The sequence below is a fragment of the Abramis brama genome (genome assembly GCF_963993115.1).
Source record: "Abramis brama genome assembly, chromosome: 7".
NCBI classification, from domain to species: domain Eukaryota; kingdom Metazoa; phylum Chordata; class Actinopteri; order Cypriniformes; family Leuciscidae; genus Abramis; species Abramis brama.
Genome location: NC_139969.1, coordinates 15,596,173 through 15,612,407, shown reverse-complemented (window position 1 = coordinate 15,612,407; position 16,235 = coordinate 15,596,173). Strand labels below are relative to the sequence as shown.

The 16,235-nt window shown below is 38.0% G+C and overlaps 2 gene segments (V, D, J or C); both read right to left on the bottom strand.

Annotated features, from left to right (window-relative positions):
- Positions 1–4,967: 4,967 nt before the first annotated feature.
- Positions 4,968–9,403, bottom strand: LOC311087506 (T cell receptor alpha variable 1-2-like). The segment is given in 7 exons: positions 9,359–9,403; positions 8,659–9,170; positions 8,395–8,498; positions 7,881–7,916; positions 6,655–7,012; positions 5,215–5,380; positions 4,968–4,988 (listed from the first exon to the last, which is right to left on the bottom strand).
- On the bottom strand, positions 8,806–9,374 carry LOC311087505 (T cell receptor alpha variable 14/delta variable 4-like). The segment is given in 2 exons: positions 9,359–9,374; positions 8,806–9,170 (listed from the first exon to the last, which is right to left on the bottom strand).
- Positions 9,404–16,235: the final 6,832 nt, after the last annotated feature.

Sequence of the window (16,235 nt, the reverse complement as noted above, 5' to 3'; positions counted from 1 at the left end):
CTTCTGTACTGATAACACTGGTCCTCTGGCCACTGGGTTCAATCCGATCCTGACAGATAACACCTGAAAGGAAGTTGTTTTAATAAGATTAATTTGTTAAAATTAAGATGTGTATAGATATTTAAAGATCTGAATAAGCATTCAAATTATGTATTGGAACTGTGGATTGTACCTGATACTATAAGGAGAATCACCAGATATTTTTCTATTTGTTGACTGGCCATTTGGACTCTTTCCATGATCACATCAGATGAGTCTTAATGTTTCTTGAGATGTTGATCTTTAAATGTCTTGGGGTGAATGCAAAAGCAGGAAGTACAAATGATGTCAACTGTTTGTCATATGATTCATCGGATTCATCTGCACTTCTCTAAGACTTGTAGGTTCCACAAAGAACAAAAACATCAAATATTTAAATGTGTTAACTGTTCTTACGATTTCCAGCAGGTGGCGAGCTAATATCATACAAGTACTAGGCTATATATACTTCTGAGCAACTCCTCTTGTACATAAAAGCCTATTACTAAAATGTTTAGTATTGCTGAGTTATGTATTTGAGTAGTATTCTTGTGATTCAGTTTTTTGCATGAAAACTATTTTATTACTATGACAAAACTATTTTATTGATGTGTTGTTTCTAAAAACATGTATTTAATATATGGACAAAGTTTTATTTTATTTTTTATTTATTTTATTTGCAGATATTTTATGAAGACATGCAATGCATTGTACATTCACCAACACAGTGTTGCTGTTGAGAGGGTTTTTGTACAGTGTTCTTGTGTTTCCTGTCACTGTGGGCACCAGGGCACAATAATACACAGCAGAGTCTGTCACTTTAGCAGCGGAGATCTCCAGATGCACATGGGTTTTCTTTTCATTCACTTTTCCAGAGAACCGAGGATCTCGATCCACAATTTCTGACGTTTGTGAAACTTTTCCTGTGGACTGTATAATGAGCAGAAGAAATTCTGGAGCTGATCCGGGATATTGTCGATACCACTGTAGTGTTGATGCTGAGGAGTAGTTACAGGACAGAGTAACATTTTCTCCCTCTTTCTCATAAACTTCAGTCCGGACTGGCGTGATATTTGCAAAACTGCCACCTTCAAAATCATGAATCAAAATTCATGGAAATATAAAAAAACAAACAACATACTCATTAATAACAAGAAAAGTAATAGAAGAGACAAACAAATATTCTGCCTGCAATGGAATACTTACATATAAGAGAACAAATCAGACCAGTTAAGAAGAGTAACATGTTGATAGTTGTTGATAGTTTGGCACAAACTGTTGTTCAGCTAAACTTTGCATTCTTTCCTTGTCAAACAGAAGATGTCTCAAGCAAGCTCCTCCCCTTAAAGCTGCAATTGAAAAACAGACTGAGCGGAAGTATAGAGTGGAGTCAACATGAACACACAGGTCAGAAGTTTTGTTGTGGTGCTGATCAGAATGGCTGTCTGAAGTAAAACACAAGTTAAAGCTTATATGACACTCACTCCTTAAGAGACTCTTTCATGTCCAGTTGTCTGATAGTGTTTAAAATGCAGTAATATTCTGATATTGTCTTGATAGTGATGTGATGTGTGACCTTGTTGGAGGTTTTGTACTGTGCAGTTTGTTTTCCTGTCACTGTGGACTTCATGGCACAGTAGTGCAATGCTGAATCCGTCACTAGTTGAGGAGATCTTCAGATCCACATTTTTTTTTCATTCAGTTTTCCAGGAAATTGAGGATCTACACTAACAAATTCTGATGTTTGTGTAACTTTCCCAGTAGCATGTAGAATGAAATATATATACTTTGGAGCTTGTCCGGGATAATGGCAATACCACTATAGAGTAAAGAGTGGGTACAAGACCAGACCTCTAGACGGAACATCTCATTTTGGATTGGAGTGATGATGACATTTCCAAAAGTGTCACCTGCAAGAGTCAAAATTCATACAACATCATGCAATCATTTATTGAAACATCATAACACTTATGATGTTAGTTTAAAGTTGTAATGAGAATAATTCAGTATTTAATCCATAAAATGTACACACAAAGCAAAGTAAAATATGCAAGCAGACAACCATTTTGCACAATAATACATTCAGCACAAACTGCTGTTCATCTCATCATTCATTCCTTGTCAAGTAAAGGAGATTGTCTCAAATGAACTCCTCCCCTTAAAGCTGCAGTCCATACAGCTTTGAATCCATAATCATAATAATAATCAAATAGCATTTGATACCTAGATGTGTCAGATATAACGCATAGGTCAGGAGTTTTACTGTAGTACCACTAATAGCCTGTGTTTGCTGCAGAAGGTATTAGAGAAACATGGAAACATTTGTTGTTCTCTATTTTGGTCTCTTTATTTTAGTCAGTGTATGCCTACTGATGATGATAGCATTAAAAAACTTAAATACACAGTTTAATTGTAATATATATATATATATATTTGCTCAGGCAAATAAGGTTTATTGGGATTTTAGCAAGGAACATTTATTCTCAGAGTCTTTTGTGGAAAGGATTACTATGGAATGACAAAAACAATTAATTAAATTCTTACTTTATAGTGTCTTCCTAGCACAAGTTTTTCTTCCAACAGGTGTCACAGTATTGTGTTGTGGTTTACACAAGATGAAGTTGTGGTTTAATTCTTATTTGAATCAAGGCAAAAACTGCATGTGAGTTTTTGTAAAGCCTCTCAGGCATTTTGTATCACTGGGCGTCTACTCTTAGAGCACAGTAATAGAGAGCTGAATCTGACAGAGTTACACTGTTAATAATGAGTTCAGTGGATGATTGTGATGTAGTCGACTGAAACCGTTGACGGTCTGGTATATCCTCATAACCGCTCCGTGACTGGGCACCTTTACACAGTAAAAATTCAGGTTTTCCATTAGGATACTGTCTATACCATAGAGATAGATGTAAGTGCTGCTTGCATCATATGAGCAGCTCAGTGTCACAGACTCTCCTTCATTTCTGTTTATATTAGTTTCCTTGTCTTTTGGTTCAATGCTGTCAGACAGAAACCCTGCAAGAGAATTAGACAGATTTCATGACAGGTCAGAAGGCTTGTCTACTTATCCAAACATTAACATTTATAAATGAAAATTACAATACCAAAAATGGTTTCTTCAACAAAATATATAGAATTATTTATTTATTTTTAAATGTACATTATATTTGAGTCTGTTTAGATTAAAAGTTTTATACCTGGCACAGATATAAGAATCATCAAAAAACATCTCTCCATGTTGAGAAGATTTACCAAACTAGCTTTATAAAGTAAAGCTAAACAGTAAATGTATGATTGTAGTAGTGTATTGTGAAGCTGTCATGGGTGTGGTTTAGTTAGACCTCCTTCTCTGTCTTTCCTTATGTCTTTCCCTCAGTGTATGAATAGCTCAAAAACGAACTATGCTTTTTGTTGAATAAGTATTTTTCATTATCTTACTATAAGGATCATTCAAAGCTAAACAAAATAGAGGCTATTTAGTGGAGTTAGAATATTTAATATTTGAAAGTGGGGTTTGTGCTTGTAGCATTATTGCAGTCTAGAGTCACATTTTGTTATGGTGTGTTGATTGATATCTTTATAAATTATTAATCAAGTGCAATGAGTGAGGAAAAACTAAATCTTTAGGCCTAGGCCTATACCCATACCTTTAAATCGGTCAAAAAATTATTAATTTCAGTAAATTTCACAATCCTATGTGAAACATGTTTATATTTTACCCATTTAATTATATTATGCATTGAGGACATGTTTAGACAATAATTTATTTTCATGACAGTTAAGCACAGTTTCACAAAATTCAAGATGTATTCAGAGGGCAAAGGGACCGTCTTCTGTTGTTCCTTGCACATGTGAAATCATTACAGATACAGTTGGGTATCCTCTCTGAGTCTGAAATGTTTTAATGTACACAGCACCCCCCAGTGGTGATGTAACAAATATTTATTCACTCATTGACAATGTCCCGAAGTCTAACAAGGATGAAACATTTGTGAGTCTGGAAAAGATAATGGATGATACAGTAAATGTGATGGATGATTATTTATTTATATATTTTTTAAACATGATGAGACATCTGAGAATATAGTTTATTCCATCAATGTTCATTAAAATGCTCTAATACAATAATTTGAATCTATCAGTGCATGTACATAAAGTTACAGAAATACTAACCAGCTAGAACATTTCAATATTTATATGAATTTGAATGTAACATCAGAATCAAACTTTCACTTTCATCTGTATGAAATTTGTTGTTTTTGATATCTTACTGTAAGACTAACATCATCAGGTTTTTGTATGGTGTGTCGAGTGTTTCCTGTGACTGTGGGCCTCAGAGCACAGTAATACAGAGCAGAGTCTGTCACTTTAGCAGAGGAGATCTCCAGATCCACACTGCTGGCTTCTTTTCTGTGACTAATGGATATTCCAGAAACTGGAGGATCAGCTTCAGTCTTTTTTCCATAGTAGTCCAGTATGAGGAATTGTGGTGGTGAACTTGCGTATTGTCGATACCAGTGAAGACTATTAACAGAACCGCTGTAGTTACAAGAGAGTTTCACACTCTCAGTCTCAGTGGCAAATGTTGATTCACTGTATGGAGTGATGGCATCTTTAGCTCTGTTACCTGCAACAAAAACCTATTTCAGCATGTTTAAAATGAGATATTGTGATATAATGATACATGTAAGATTTTACCTTGAGTTAAAGTCAGCAATATAAGTACACAAGTGAACATGATGAACAGGTTCCTGCTTCCCTCAGTGATCTGTGATGATCACTGAACTAGTCTGTGTTTTACAGGCCTGTGTTAAGCTCCGCCTCTTGACATATAATTACATTTTTAAACCCTAAAATACTTGAGGAATGGAGAAATTAACCAAAATCTCCATGCAAGTGTTGCTGATTTTTTTGTTTATATGTTAATGTTAATGTTATGTTAATGTTCTTTAAAAAAACAAATTCTCTTGCTGTTGCACCAGAACAACTCTTCGACAGAAATTGGCATATTTGGTTTAATTAGATGGCCCAAGGTTATTGATACAGATGGCAATCTAATCTCACTGAGGGAAGACCACTGCTACTGTTACCATTCTCACTTATGTTTTTCATAATTAGGTTAAATTAGGATTTTGTAGTTAGGTAGCCCATATGTGGCTTAATACATTTTAAAATTTGTATTTGGAAATATCTAACCCCAGTATGTGTTGATTTAGTAGTCTCTTGGTGCAGATTCTTTTTGGTACTGAATACTGGTATGCCAACCAGAGTATGGAGGTCAGATGGGGTAATAGTCTCCGCTCCGTTTAGTGTTGGTAATGGAGTACGACAAGAGGGGTTACTCTCCCCAGCCCTTTTCAACCTGTGTATGAATGACTTATCAGAACAACTAAGAGGCGGCAAAACTGGTTGTATGATTGGTAATGCTCTAATGAATCATTTTATGTATGCCGATGATCTGACTATTGTTTCTCCTAGCAGTGCTGGATTTCAACAGTTGCTGAATATATGTTCTGATTATGGGCTCAAATATGATGTGCAGTATAATGCTAAGAAGAGTGTTGTCATGATATGCAGAACAAAAGGGGATAAAGATCTCAACTTCCCAGTTTTTTATCTGTCAGGTAAATTGCTAGGTATTTGTAATAAAACAAAATACCTAGGGCACTTCCTCACAGATCAATTGTCTGATGATGATGATGACATGTATAGGCAGTGTCGTATGCTTTATGCTCAAGCTAACATGTTAGCAAGAAAATTCTATATGTGTTCAGACAATGTTAATATAAGGCTCTTTCAAGCCTACTCCACTCTACACTGCCCCATTGTGGGCCAAGTTTAAAAAGACAACCATACGCTTCAGGTGGCCTGTAATGACTGTATGCGGATATTGCTTAAAAAACCTAGGTGGTGTAGTGCAAGTAAATTGTTTTGTAAGGCAAGAGTCAACACTTTCCAGGCTTTATTGAGAAATCTGATGTACAAATTTATTGGTCGACTGGATGGCTCTCAGAATGACATTATTAAGCTACTGGCAAATCCTAGTAAAAGTGTTGTGCGATACCAGTCATCTCTGTGGAGGCACTGGTATAACTGTCTTTTATAATTGGTAATTGTTTTTTGTTGTTGTTTTTTTTAGGGAGGGGTTGGGTGTTTGTAATGTTGTATGGTTTTCTAATGGACCCTGAGTCTGACAATAAAGTTGAACTGAACTGAACTTTTTGACACAAGCAGCCTTAGTTTTGAAACCCATCCGCAAATACGGCATGTGATTAACCAAGCAAAACTGATGTATATCAGAAACATTTGATTGAATTTATTTGTATTTTTCACTGGAAGCGGAAAGCAGTGGAGAAAGTGTCTGACCGCCAGCGGAAAGCATAATATATAGATGTTTTGAACTACATTCACAAGAGACTGAAAATGTGTATTGGATCAAACCAAACTGGACTGGAGCGCACATGGATGAATTGGATTGACAAATAAACTACCTATATTTTGTCAGTTGAAGATGAAATGCTGTTCCTCTCTAGTTTAATGGTTGCTCTATATCAGTACAGTATGTTTCTATGTTTAACAAATTTTTTTTTGCTGGTATTTCTGCCAGTTGACTGTGATGCGTTGACTGTGGTTTACCCTCTGGGAGAGTTTTTGTTCAGTGTAGTTTGTTTTCCTGTCACTGTGGGCTCCAGGGCACAGTAGTACATCGCAGAGTCTGTTACTTTGGCAGAAGAGATTTCGAGATACGTATGGGGTTTCTCCTTATTCAGTTTTCCAGAGAATCGAGTATCTAGATCAACAACTTTAGACTTCTGTAAAACTTTCCCAGTAGCATGCAGAATGACGAAAAGAAATTCAGGAGCTGATCTGGGATATTGGCGATACCAATATAGACTCACTGCAGAGGAGTAGTTGCACGACAGGGATATCATTTCATTTTCTGTTCTATATACTTCAGTTTGAACCGGCGTGATGACATTCCCAAAAATATCACCTGTAGAAAGAAAAAAACTAATTAGCTTGTTTAAAAATTAACATATTAATCTTAAAAGTGAAAAAAGGACAAACAAGCAATAAAGAAAAATCCTGACAGACTAGAACAGAATACATACTTGAAAGGGAAAAGAGCACAATAAAAACAAAGAGTATCATTTTTCAGGACGAAATACGAGTTAATATGAAACACCTGTTACTGAAGAAAGCATTAACATCTCTAGTTAGTCCCTCCCCTTAAAGCTGTAGCTCACAAACTGCAAAATATGGAAACCCATTTTTAAAAACAGTTTATTTTCTTATTTTAAACTCCCTGTGAAATGCACTTCCATAGTTGTACAGTAGATGCCACTAAATAAATACTTTTATTGCCACCACTATACAGTTTTGTTATTAAATGCTTTAAGTTCACAACTGCTAATTTGAGGAAGCCTGAAGAGGTGGACCTAACCAATAAAAGTTGTAAAAGTTTTTTCTTCTTCTTCTTCAGCAGGTGTGACCACATCCTGTTGTCTTGTGGTTTAAGACACAGAGATGTGGTGGATAACTGAGACACGAGTTGTGTGTGTTTTTGTAAAGCGTCTGTGGACTTTGTATCACTGGGCTCCTACTCTTAAGAGCACAGTAATAGAGAGCTGAATCTGACAGATTCACATTGTAAATAGTGAGTGAAGTGGATGTAGGGGATATAGTTAACTTATAACGACTGTCCGATACATCCCCTTCATCGGACGAGCGAGCCCCTTTAAACAGCAAATACTGAGGTTCTCCATTAGGATACTGTCTGTACCAGTACAGGTAAACATTATTTCTGCTATATGTGCAGCTCAGTGTCACAGACTCTCCTTCTCTCCTGGTTTTATTTGTACCTTCTTCTTTTGGCACAATGCTGTCAGCAAATACACCTACAAGAAAATGTGTGCTTTAGAACGATAATAAAAATACTCTGAAAAATACTTAAATACTAAAAAATACTAATTAAATCATTTATATTCACTACAAAAGTCTGGGGTCAGCATGATTATTTTATGTTTTTGAAAGAAGTGTCTTATGCTCACCAAGGGTTCATTTATTTAATCAATAATACAGTAAAACGATAATATTGTGAAATATAATAATAGTTTAAAATTGATTAAAATTACTATTTATTTTTGCAGCCATTATTCCAGTCTTCAGTGATCCTTCAGAAATCATTGTAATATGCTGATGTTTGTGCTCAAGGAAAGCATGTATTTGAAATAGAAATATTTTGTAACATCAGAAATGTCTTTAATCTCACTTATGATCAATTTCATGTATCTTTCCTGAATAAAAGTATTATTTTCTTTGAAAAAACAAAACTTACTGATAACTTTTGAGCAATTACACTTTAAAAAAAAGTACCTGTCATGAGAATCAGCAATTTGCATCTGTCCATGTTAATATTCCGAGTGATTTATTTTGTTTTAAGCCAAATTATGTTCACAGGGATAAGAGACAATGTGACACTGTGAAAAATCACAATGAATGACTTCATGGAATCCTTGTATTTCCTTGTATTTCATGTGAATGAAGAAGAATATACTTTTCACTGACACTGCAGTTTGAATGAATGTAGACGTTCTAATGTGTATTTGTAAAGTGGGTGTGGTTAGTGACATCACTCACCAGATAGACACATATACAGGTTTGTTTTTCTATCTTGCTACTTTGATGATACATGGAATTCAATTCATCCAATTTAGGGAAAAGCAGACATTCAGCTGGTCATCGAACAGTACTCCTACATTCCTGGATGGTGTTATCATTGGCAGGCTAGCTAAACAGTGATGCTGTGATGAAGGCTTTTTTGTACAGTGTTACTGTATTTCCTGTCACTGTGGGCTGCAGAGCACAGTAATACAGAGCAGAGTCTGATACTTCAGCAGAGGAGATCTCCAGATCCACATGACTTTGCTCTTTTCTGTGATTGATGGTTACTCTTGGAACGGGTGGATCAGCTTCAGTAGTTGCCCCTAAATATTCCAGTATGAGGAACTGTGGTGGTGAACCTGCGTATTGGCGATACCAGTGAACTCCACGAACAGAACCGCTGTAGTTACAAGAGAGTGTCACATTGTCACCCTCAAGTGCAAATACTCTCTCGCTTTTTGGAGTGATGACTTCTGTGGCTCTGGAGCCTGCAAATTAAAGTGGCATTAAATTTAGCACATACACACATCTTGTAAAAGCACAACATTAATATATTAATCTTTTATATAGTGTATTTAAATGTGGAACAAAAATCATTAAAAAGAGCACAATTAAATTAAATTATGCATTGGATTTCATTATTGTGATATATTTCTTAAATATTGCAATAGTATACCTTCAGTTGTTGACATCAGTATCATAATATAGATGAACATGTTCACTCAACAAAGTGGCAGGAAGCTAAACAAAGACCAGCTGCTTGATTGTTACCTACATGTATCTGTGCACTAATGTCTGTGCTAAACTCCTCCTCTTTCCATACATGACGACTATGAAGATCTGCTTAATCTATAGAAGATAATGCACAGAGAACTATACATACTTAAGAATATTTTTTTTGTGTGTATGTTTTTGTACAATTTTTAGTTTAACAAATTCCATTCCCTTTGTTTACTGAATGAATTTTGAATTTAGAGTTGTTTTTAAATAACATACTTAGAAAAAACAATGCTAAATGATAGTTTCACACGCAATCCCATCTTATATGTAACCTTTCATAATTTCTCATATTCACAGGTGTTACCACACTGTTATATCCAGAGCTGTGGTTTACAAAAAAATATAAATTGTGGTTTGATGCTAATAGATTAAAGACTGTTTAAAGCACATTGCGTATTTGAGTTTTTGTAAAGCGTCTCAAGCATTTTGTATCACTGGGCTACATTTCTTAGAGCACAGTAATAGAGAGCTGAATATGTCATATCTGCTTTATTAATAATGAGTTCAGTGGATGATTGGGATGTTGTTGACTGAAACCGACGGTCTGGTTGATGCCCAGCACGACTCTCTGATCGAGCACCTTTCCACAGTAAAAACTGAGGTTCTCCGTTTGGATACTGTCTGTACCAGTAAAGTCTAACATAATTGCTGTCAGTTTCATATGAGCATCTCAGTGTCACAGACTCTCCTTCTTCCTTGATGATATTTGTATTTTCTTCTCTTGGTCCAATGCTGTCAGAAAACACACCTGAAATTAAATTAAAAGATTTGTTCTGTAATCTCTGATCAGGGGGATTATATTTAAATAAAACTTGTTACAAATGCATCTTTTCAGTTATAAAATAGATAAATATTAAACAAAAAACAGCACGTGATAATTGCTTTCATATAAAAATGGGATATTGTTTGTTCAGCTTATTTAATACTTAATTTACCTGTAACTACAATGACAATAATGAGTAGACCCTTCATGTTGGAAGTCCAGAGGTAGTTTGTATTTCTATTACTGTTGGATTAAAAAAAAAAATCCTGAATATTGCTTTATATTGTGAATGAAACTGGTGTGTCCATTATATTCAGCAGTAAATGAATGCACCGACTGAAGTTCCGTTGTACACTAATATTGTGGGTGTGGTTAGTGATGTCACAGGTTCACCAGGCTCTCTCACCACCACCCCTCAACGATCACAATAACCAGATTTCTGATCACCGGCACCTGTCACTCATCAACGTACCTTATCAACCACCACATAAAAACACACACCTCAGTTCAGTCACTTGTCTAGTATTGGACTAGGAAACAGACCTATTACTGTGATCTCCTGTGCCTGTGAATTATTTTCACCATACTTAGGCTAACTGCTATTCTCCCTCATGTTTCTCCAAGTGTGTTGTATTTTTCTGCGATATTCACCAGCATCCTACTCCACCACAATACTGAGGTGTGTGTGCTCCAACAGTTTATTCATCCATCAACTGCAATGTCCAGTATTTACTCAACTGTTTGTTTCTCCATCTGCTGTGTGACCAATAAAGTGTTTTTGGATTAACTTATCCACTCGCTCAGTGTGTATATCCTGACTGTGAAATGTGTAGCATACAATTTAAAAGCTGCACAGTTTCTGTAATTCAAGAGAGCATAATGTGATAGTGTTACTGGCCACTCAGAAGGATCTCATACAGGGAGAGGTATTAAAATACATTGAGGTGTGCTGGAGCCTGTTGTAGAGTAGAATACAGTGTGTGTGCTGAAGGTCTGAACTTTAAGATAGAAGCAGCTGTAGGCTTAAGTCACCATGAACTCAAAATGGATCATTCTTTTTCTTTTTTTAAACTGGAATATACCATTATTTATAATACATGATTTATCTGAGCATTTCTTCTTTTATTTTTTATATTTTTTATTCATGTGCCCTTGTAATCTTTTAATCGGTTACATTCACACAGGGGATCAGGGACCCTTTCTCCTCTCTTTCAGAGTCAGTGGAAGACATTATCTTTGACACTCTCCCCTGGTTTCACAGATGAGGTTTAAGCCTAGTCCCAGACTAAAATGCATGTTTGAGCTGTTTTAACTGAAAGCAGCTTGTAGCCTTGCACTGATATATTTTAAGATATGTCAGCGCCATTGCTTTGTCTCAGGATGCACACCAGTTATATTTTTCTATAAGGCATGTGTATAAAAAACCCTACTTAAATGTCCTAATTTAACTAAAGCTCAATCATGGTTTAATCTAAGCCCTGTCTGTGAAACCAGGCATCAGTGTATTACATAATCAACTTTGGTATGGGTCATTCACAGGGGAGTCATAAATTCTGGAAAGACTCTTTTAATCTGTGCCACTGTTGAACTCTCCTGGAGACTTTTCCTTTGGCATGGTCCTATGCCTCTAAAAAATAATAACCGCTGCAAGCACAATTAGATAAAAGTTTTTGTCAGGACTTCACTAGAACAGAACAGGAAAATATATCCTCATATATCCACAATTGAGTTCAAACTGACAATTCTTTCTATAAAATATAACTCAATTAATTACAATTTATTAAAATTAATTACAATACAAGTAGGCCTACATATTTATTTTCTCGAAGCCGGGCTAAATGAGTAACCGTGTTGGAAAAGAGTTGGAAAGTAAAAAAAAAAAACGCATTTCAGACTTGCCGTAGTGGGCCTTGAAATGCCAAGAGATGAGAAGAGAAAAAAGTGTTCCAAACAAATACATGTGAGACCTGGCAGGAGCATGTATGTCAGGGAAATGTTTGACCAATGGAAGGGAAATCTTCACTTGTGATATTATGCTGCCCCCTTCTGCTAAAACACAGAACAGCATGTTTTGTTCAATTGCCTCTCTGCAATGTGCGATTTATAGTAATACTAATGACTTACTGTAAATGTTGATGGTTCTACTCACAAAACTTGAGCTATGCACTTCCTACACCTTGCTCCTGTACATTCAGATGGCATCTCACAATATATGACAGCATTTCATTATCAAATGTATGGACTACACCAAATTTGCCAGTTCTTGCTGTGAGATCACCCCACTCTTCCACCAAGGCATTTGCAAGTTCTCAAGTCTTGACCACGACTTGGGGGGACATATGGTTTCACTGCAACGAGCATAGCAAGGACAATCAGCTGTCCTTCCGGTCTCCCTGTAGCACTGTAGTCTTAGGCGTCTTACATTGTGGACATTGCAGTTTATTGCTCTGTCCACATCTGCAGTCCTCATGCCTCCCTGCAGCACCCTATGGTATGTTCATGTAACGGACGTAGGCTAGTAAGAGCTGTGAATGTAAACCTCACTCCGCTGGCCTCAAGATGCATGCTAGCGTCTGATGCTAGAAAATGTGGTTTTTAGCTTCCTTCTTAGTGCGCCCACCTCCCATGTCGGAGACCCCGGTTTGAATCCCGCTCGGAGCGGGTTGAGTAGGACCGGTTATTTGGTGCTGTTGACCCTGATGGGAGTGAGGTTTAGGGGGGTGAGTGTAACGGACGTAGGCCTGTAAGAGCTGTGTGTGTACTGTAAACTTCACTCCCCTGAGCTCCGCTAGCGACTGACACTAGAGGATACGGTCCTTGTTAGCAGTAGCACTCCCACGCCAGAGACCCTGGTTTGAATCCCGTTTGGAGCGTGTTGAGTAGGACCAGTTACATTCACACAGGAGCCTTTCTCCTCTCTTTCAGAGTCAGTGGAAAGATCTCTTCAGTGTCCTAAGTTGGAACTGTGACGTTTATTGCACAGGTGCATGAAAAGTATTGTTTAAACCCTTTCCAATAAAGATCTGTAAAGCTTATTTGGATTTTACAAAATTATTTATCTCTTACACAGAGAAAGCATTTTTACCTTTAAGTTTGTAAAGAAGAGTACTATAAATTATAACATGAAAACATGAATGTACAAGGTTTTTTGGTTTGCTGGACTTTTTTCATATTGAATAGTAAATCCTCCAAATGGCACATGAAAATATGTGTATATGGTAAATGCTTTAACAGTAAGTGAGGTTTTTGTACAGTGTAGTTTGTTTTCCTGTCACTGTGGGCTCCATGGCACAGTAGTACATCGCAGAGTCTGTCACTTTAGCAGGAGAGATCTCCAGATCCACATGGGTTTTCTCTTCATTCAGTTTCGCAAAGAATCGAGGATCTTGATCCAAAACATTTGATTTTTGTAAAACTGCCCCAGTGGCGTGAAGAATAACAAAAAGAAATTCAGGAGCTGATCCAAGATATTGGCGATACCAAAACAGACTGTTTGCTGAGGAGTAACTACAGGAGAGACTTATAATCTCCCCTTCTGTCCCAAACATATGAGTTTCAGCTGGTGTGATGACATTCCCAAAACTCACACCTGCAGATGAAATTACCATCATTTTTTAAAATTTCAAAAAGGAAAGAAATAACCAAATTAAGACAAATTTTAAGGGTTTAGATTAAATACTTACAAGCAAGAGAACAAAGCAAAAGCATAATGTTTCAGGATGATATTTGAGTTCATCTGCATGTCAAAGTCTTACTGAAATAAACATTTATTCATCATCTAGAAGAAGGTGTCTCTAGCTAGCACCTCCCCTTAAAGCTACAACCCAGAATTTATGAAGCAGAACATATCTATCTGATCCTACAATGAATAATGAAGCATTTCATATAGTACTTTTAGATACAACTGTACATTCAAAGCACTTTACAATGGAATTGGTTTCTCTCCTCACCCGCCACCAGTGTGCAGCAGCCTTTATAACCTTCCAAATTCACAGCTGTTACCACATTCCCTGTTTGTGGTTTACAAATGCATGATATTAATTGATTAAAGACACTTCAAAGCAATACATTTGTATGAGTTTTTGTAAAGGTTCTCTGGTACTTTGTATCACTGGGCTGCTACTTCAAGTGCACAGTAATATAGAGCTGAATCTGACAGAGTTACACTGTTAATAATGAGTTCAGTGGAGGTTTGGGATGTAGTCGACTGAAATCCATCTGGTATATTTTCATCGCTACTCTTTGACCGAGCACCTTTATACAGTAAAAATACTGGTTCACTGTTTGGATACTGTCTGTACCAGTAAAGCCAAATAGTATTGCTGTTAGTTTCATATGTGCAGCTCAGTGTCACAGACTCTCCTTCTTCTCTGATGACATTAGTATTTCCTTCACTTGGCCCAATTCTATCAGCGGAACGTCAGAGGCGGGTGACGTCACGTACCAGGAAGCTATAAAAGCCGGCCCGAAACAGAAAACGAAAGCTTTCTGAGTCTTCAGTCGCGCTCTGTGTTGAATCTGTCCTTGTTATTTGGTGTTGTCTGTCTATATATATATATATTCAGTATGGCGAGCAAGCAGCAGTTTAGAGTGTGTGTCCATCCCTGCCCGCGTTATTTAACGGGAGGTGACACACACACTCTTTGTGTTGTTTGTTTGGGAGAGGAGCATGCCCAGTCAGCACTCGAGGGTGGTGACTGTGTGCATTGCTGTGCGCTTCCATTGCGTACGCTCCGATCCCGGTTGGCACGGTTCAATCCCGATCACGTTCCCCAGGGCTCTGGTCCCGCTGCTGCCGAGGCACAGCGTCGATCTCAGACCTGGGGTTCGCAAATGGATCTATCAGTGGATGTTGAGACGGGCTCTGCCTTATCTCAGCAACCTTCTGATAGATCCAGTGCCTCTCATCAGGGTGTGGAAGCACGCGCTGCGGTTTCTTCCCCCCCGATGGAGGCACCAATACTGCAATTGTCCAGCTCTGAGGAGTTGGACGTTGTTAGTGTTGAAGCTGAGTCTGAGGATTCGCCACCTCAGTCTCATGCTTTTGAGGAATTGCTCGATGTTGTCACGAGAGCAGTTCACAGATTATCTATTGAGTGGCCAGAGGATAGGCAGGACGTTCGCTCGAAAAGGCACAGCCTCAGAGAAAAAGCCTTCCGTTTTTCCCCGATCTCCACACCGAGGTGTCGAGATCGTGGGGGAAACCTATGTCTTACAGAGTTTACACAACACAAACCTCTCACTACTCTTCCATTCACAATTATAAAGAGCATGGTTATGGGGAGATGCCGAAGGTGGAAGAGACGCTCGCGAGCTATCTCTCTCCAGCGACGGCATCTTCCTTGAAGGCTCCCTCTCTTCCCTCTAAACCAGTAAAATTTACTTCATCGCTGGTTCATAAATCATATGCAGCCGCTGGTCAAGCTGCAGCGTGTCTGCATACGATGTCTATCATGCAGGCCTATCAGGCTGAATTATTGGGGGATTTAGAGGAGGGCGGGGGTATTGGTCCAGACACAGTGGCTGAACTACGCAGAGCCACGGATCTGTCTCTCAGGGCCACCAAGGAGACCGCTAAATCAATCGGGCGGTCTATGGCAGCCCTGGTGGCCACTGAGAGGCATCTGTGGCTCAATCTGAGCGACATAAAAGAAAAAGAAAAACATGTTCTCTTAGATGCTCCGGTTTCCACTGATGGTCTATTTGGTGATGTTGTGAACAGTGCGATAGCTAAATCACAAGAGGCCTCTAAACAGGCAGTTGCACTCCAAAGACTTCTCCCCCGCCGTTCATTCTATGAGGCTGCTGAGCGGGAGCAGCCTCACTCCTCTAAAAAGAGCGCTAGCCATCGTGCCACTCAAAAACAGAGTGTGTCCTCTCGTGCTCCCCCACAAAAATCTCGGGGACACGGAGGGCGCTCTCAAACCCAGCAGCCCTCGAGGGGTAGAACGGATCTGCGGACCGTTATTACCGCCAAGAAGGCTGCTGGGAAAAAGTCCTGACGTCCGAG